Source organism: Otolemur garnettii, unplaced genomic scaffold (assembly GCF_000181295.1).
Source record: "Otolemur garnettii isolate 467f Iridium unplaced genomic scaffold, OtoGar3 scaffold00027, whole genome shotgun sequence".
In the NCBI taxonomy this organism is placed as follows: Eukaryota; Metazoa; Chordata; class Mammalia; order Primates; family Galagidae; genus Otolemur; species Otolemur garnettii.
This window is the reverse complement of record NW_003852422.1, coordinates 14,922,807-14,928,636: the sequence shown is the minus strand read 5'-3', so window position 1 is coordinate 14,928,636 and position 5,830 is coordinate 14,922,807. Positions and strand designations below refer to the sequence as shown.

Below are 5,830 nucleotides of genomic sequence, written 5' to 3'. Positions count from 1 at the left end.
TCCGTGAGAAAAAATAAGAATTGTTATTAACTGAGGGAGTAAATGGATATGAGAACTTTGAGATTTTGCTACTTGTCAAAAACTGCAGACTGTCAAACATTAAGCTTTCTAATTTTATGATCATTAAAATTAAAGTATTTTGACAGATGTTTATTAGCAATCTTTATCTTACTCATGCAGTTAAAATAACTATTTTATTAAATATAAATACAAGTTTAACAATTTTTAGTTGTAGATTCAATGTGTAGTTGATTTATTAATGGAGTTTAATTCTTATGTGACTGTTTCAAATCTATTGGTTTCTACATAATTTATATGTAAACTTTCTGTGCTATTCCCTCAAGTAGAGGGCTTTAAAAAAAAACTTTCACTTTTTCATGTGAATTTGTCATCAGTGATTACTTAAAAGAAGTGATATTCTTTTAATAAAGTGATAAGACTTCTGTCACTTCAGAATTTTTTCATGGCTTACCCTTACCCTCACCTCCTCTCTCCTTCTCTCTCTCCTCTTCCCCCATGCCTCATCATGTCATTAATTGTCCTCATATCAAAGTTGAATACATAGGATTCATACTTCTCCATTCCTGTGATGCTTCACTAAGAAAATGTGTTCCACCTTCATACAGGTTACTACAAATGCTGCGAAATCTCCATTTGGGGGGGTCTGTTTTGGGTTTTTTTGCAATTTTTTGCCAGGGCTGGGATTGAACCCCCTACCTCCAGCATATGGGGTCAGCGCCCTTCTCCTTTGAGGCACAGGCACCGCCCAAAATCTCCATTTTTTTTAAATGGCTGAATAATATCCCACGGTATACATATACCACAGCTTACCAATCCATGGCAAGGACAAGAAAAAAAATATTGTCTAATTCTCACATAAACTGGATTCAATTTTGACTAAAGTATATCACTTAAACATTAATTTTTACTTCAACTTGTTAATATATTGTTTAGGATACAGGATACTGCATCCTCATTTAAAAGTGAATTATGTTTGTAATTTCTCCTTTATAATAATATATTTTTTCCAATTTTAGTATCAGGTGTGGTATCCTGATTTTAGTATCAGTAGTATCCTTTGAGCCACAGGCACCACCCAGAAATTATCTTTTTTTAAATTTATAAATATTAGTTGTCTATTTTTCGAAACTTTGGAAAAAAAATAAGAAGTTAATTGATGACTCCATACTGAACCTCAGAGTCAAAGCATTCTATAATAGACATACTCTTATTTGACAATGTGAATGTTACTTTCTTTGCGTTACTATTATTATTATTGCTTAATACTTCGTTGCAGCAATCGTCTTGATTTCTTTTCTGAATGTATTTATCTTCATCTATTCTTTACAAGGTTTTTGTTTCTAGTCCTTATCTTAAACATTGTTATTGTTGTTAAATTTTCAGCCTTTTTAATTTTGTGAAGGCAAAAAGTGGAAACCTAATAAACACATATATATGTAAAAATAAAATTAAAAAAAAAAGAACTTTTTCGTGGCTTATAGAAGGGAATCCTGAAAATAGCTGTATCTTCTAGAAAAGAACATACAAAGAATTAACCAAATATATCTCTATGGGGGTCAGTGTATATTTTCAAAATTTAACATCACAATGATGCGTAAAACATCTCAAATTACTGGAATTTTTTTCACTTTAATCAAGCACACATTTTTTTTTATATAGCAGGGTTTTCATCCGTTGTTGAAAAAACTATAATAAAACATTTTCATGTATCATACATTAACATTTAAAAGTGCTTAAACATTCTATCAATATTTAAAGATTGACCCAAATTAATCTTGCTATAGTTTTAAATGTAATTTCTGGGAAGGAAAAGAATTTCTTTTATTTTTAAGAAAAATCCATCAGAAGTAGAAAAATTCTACAAATTTATGAAATCAAAACTACAAAATTTAGTAATAAATTATGTTTAGGCCACTCTGTATTTTCTGTATATCGATATGAGTAATTATATCGATTCTAGGAATTTGTATTTCCTTTTGCATTTTCCAGATTATTAAAAGATACTTAAGAATGACTAATTTGCTTGACTGGATGTTTTGTTCAAAATTTTTATTAATGAGGATTTCAGGATTTAATTTTATAAATATTAGTTTTCAAAGAGAGTAACTTCACAGTCTTTGTATCCTCCAATTATTTGAATAATCACAAAATATTTACCTTTCAACTTAGATAATAAAGATCTATCTATAAATACAATTTCCAATATCTAATGTTATTTATTTTTTATTTTTTTATTTTGCAGCTTTTGGCCTGGGCTGGGCTTGAACCCGCCACCTCCAGTATATGGGGCCAGCACCCTACTCCTTTGAGCCACAGGTACCACCCCTACTGTTATTTTTTAATAACATAGTACTTACATCCTAACTTTAGGTTATCAGGATTGAATAGAAAAATACATTTGCAATGGTTATAATAGTGCCTGGGCCATAGTCAGTTGTGAAAAATTGTTAGTTATTAATAAGAGGAATTTTTCATGTAGAAAACAAATTGTATACTATTTGATTTTTAGTTTTTTATAAGTTTATAGAATGAAGAATAATTTTAAAATCTTATGTTAGTAATAACCATTAGTAGAATTCAATACTTTTCTTAGTACTTTTATCCAGTTGATGTCTATTTTCTAGAGATTGTAAGATAATAGAAATAAGAATGGCAATTATTGTGAATTTGCTAGAGATAACTATTTGAGTACAAATAAAAGCAGTAAATACATATCATCCACACATTTTAATAATCAAAAATGTTTGCCTTTTAACTTAGATAATAAATACAGGAGAAAAATGTCTATTCATATTTTTCTCTCAACTGAAAAAGATATGAAAAAAGAAGCCCACAATGAGAATTTGCTCATTGATTTATCAAATACTTATGCTTCAGGTAGGAAGGTCAATAACAAATGTAACACTTTTATTCTTTTTTTACTAAATGAATGCCAGGAGATCTATATGTTTTTGAAGGAATTATAATTTCCTTTAAGATCTGATCCTTTAACTTTTCTTTCACAATTAGAAGGAGCAGATCATTTTTGGCAATACTATCAAAGTTCATCTTGAGGAGGTCTTGAAGGGCACCTGATCCAATGGAATTAATCTAAGATGGTTGATTTTTGGTGAATATTGTTATACAATCGGACATTGAATAAATATTATTAATAGAATTTAGGCAAATGACACTTCACTTGCTGTTTGACATGTCCCTTTGATATCCTTAGTTTCTAATGATAAAAACTCTATCTTGTGGAGACTTTCTTTGCCACTCCACTGATCTTGCAATTAATCTCTCTTTTCTCTCTTGATTTGTTGCCATCCAAGGAGGGCATCGGTTTAACAAAATGTTTTCTGCTACAAAGAGCAGCTATCCTTTTGCATTACATAAAAAAACCTTTGATGTTAAGAGTAAAAAAACTGGATTTTCATCATCTTTATCAACTCCTTGAAGGTTTAGAGGGGTTTAACTCAGAACTGTCTGACCTCCCTGAATCTCTGGAGCAATTACTTGTTGATTGCACAGATACTTTGAAATATGGTGTTAAAACAGGTGGTTGAAAAAAAAAATTGATGTTCCTAAACTAGCCTTGAGTCTAAATTTGTGTCAAAAATGGTCACAATTTTATTCATTCTTATTTAAAACATCTGCTTGGTTTATTTTCACATTTCACTGTAATATATAAATTGTTTAATAATCCATGAAAGGAAATAAATAAAATAATTGGTTTAGGTAATTAATAAATTGGTTTAATAAATTGGTTTAATAAATAAAATAATTGGTTTAGGTAATTACATTCTAATCACAATGAAATGTATAATTATTTTTCTTTTCATTTATTGTTTTCTTTTTATCATATTCAAAATTGGTGCTCAATTGATTATCCTTCTAAATTAATTAAATATATAGCTTTGAGAAATGTCATAGGACAATTATAACATATAAAAAAGCCAGGCAAATCATTTAAACTCTCTCAGCTCAGGCTCCTCATTTATACAATTATATTGTGCCCACCTCTTTATATGGATGTTGTTGGGTTTAAATTAAATATTACATATAAACTTAAAAATTATAATTCTATAATTTACTATATAAATCTAAGGGGTTTTCATTGTTACTTACAAATTAATTTCAATCCAGATAAAATGCAATTATGTTTTTTGTTAGTACTTAGCTTTGGGCATCTTGGTTCCTCTTTTATGACATGTAATTTAAATTTTAGCTTCACAAGGTGAAAAAAAAAATCACTGTAATGAAACCACATGTGGTTTTCAGTCCTAAATGCTGTCTAAGAGAAAACAGCCCAGATCTTTACAAAATTCTTTCAGAAACTCTACCAAATCCACCAGAGACTTGGAGGTAGAAGTAAATACTGAGGGTCCAAAGTACTTGCAAGTGTATTAAAGTTTCCTACATGATACTAATGATAAAGGACAATAGAGAGAGCTGCATAAAAGGAGATATATATGGAAATCATCAGGATGTGGGCAAATGTCCAGCATAATTAATAATTATGTTCCTGTAATTATATGGTTAATATTAAGACAGTCATTGCATATTCATGCCCCATGCCCATTATATGAAGGCGAATGATGGAGTCCAGAATTCAATCATAATTAGCCATGATTAGGGTCATTGTCATATGACATGAATCATGAAAATGATCAAAGTCACAGACTCATTTCTTAATTCCTCTCCCATTCCACGATTTTGGTCACACAGAAAATAATGTAAATGACTAAGTAAATGGATAGAATTTAAGCTCTGTAGATTCATTGGCCCTTACATTTTTAAAAACTATTCCAAATATATCTTATGTTCATTGCCAGTGTGTTTATTTTTATTCAATCGATGGTTATGTCCTAGTTATTTGGATTTAAAGAATAGAATATTTCATCTACTTTAGTTTTTGAATTCTATTAATCCCACATCGTATATATTTTATATTTTCATATACTATATTCTATTTTAAGATTATATTAATTTTCTAAACATCTCTCGAGGAAAACACTGCATTTCTAACTGCTAATTGTTTTAAGCTTGGCTTCTGAGGTCAAAATTATGAGGTGAAAAAGAAAAGATCTAACATGTTTCAGCATTACCATGAGCTCCAGGAAATTTCAGCAATAAAAATGTGTTAGGAACATAAAAATTTGTTAGCAATTTTTTACAAACTTTTTTTTCCCCTTTACTAATAGAAATCGGTAGAATTAAGCTACCTGAAGGTAATGTAACTTTTCCAAATATGGACACCTATATATTGCCTGAATGTTCAATCTACCTAACTAAGTCAGCAGATACAGTCTCCCCAAAGTTTACACAGCAGAGATTATGGGTTCTGTATCTTCCTCCTGACCCTTGTTTTTGCTTAGCTAAAATAATTGATATGCTTTTAGAAAGGTATCTCTGTGAACTCTTTCCCAGTTTTCTACAGAAAACGGGACATTAGATTCTGTGCAGATGAAAACTTTGACATGAACGAACAGATTAAACATATTATTAGCCCTGCTTTTTATTTGAAGTCATTTCTTTTGTCAGAAATTGCTCCAAAGCCAGAGATAATACTTTTCATAGAAATCTTCCATCAACAAGCTGGAATATAGCCAATATTCTGATATAGGAATCTATTTCAACAGTTATCTTGGAATACATTTGGCCATTATGTTATCCTGTATGTTTCACTGATAATTTTTATTATTCAAAGATATATATTCTGTAGGTTGTCTTCCTCAAGATTTTTAAATGAAAAATTTGGAAATTTGGGTAAACTTGCTTTAAACGTCTTTCAAGCTCAAATGTTTACAGCCTTGCAGCCCTGTGTAGA

General features: G+C 29.9%; 1 pseudogene; it reads left to right on the top strand.

Annotated features, from left to right (window-relative positions):
• The first annotated feature begins 2,801 nt into the window (after positions 1 to 2,801).
• Positions 2,802 to 5,830, top strand: part of LOC111724837 — a 14,492-nt pseudogene continuing 11,463 nt past the window's right edge.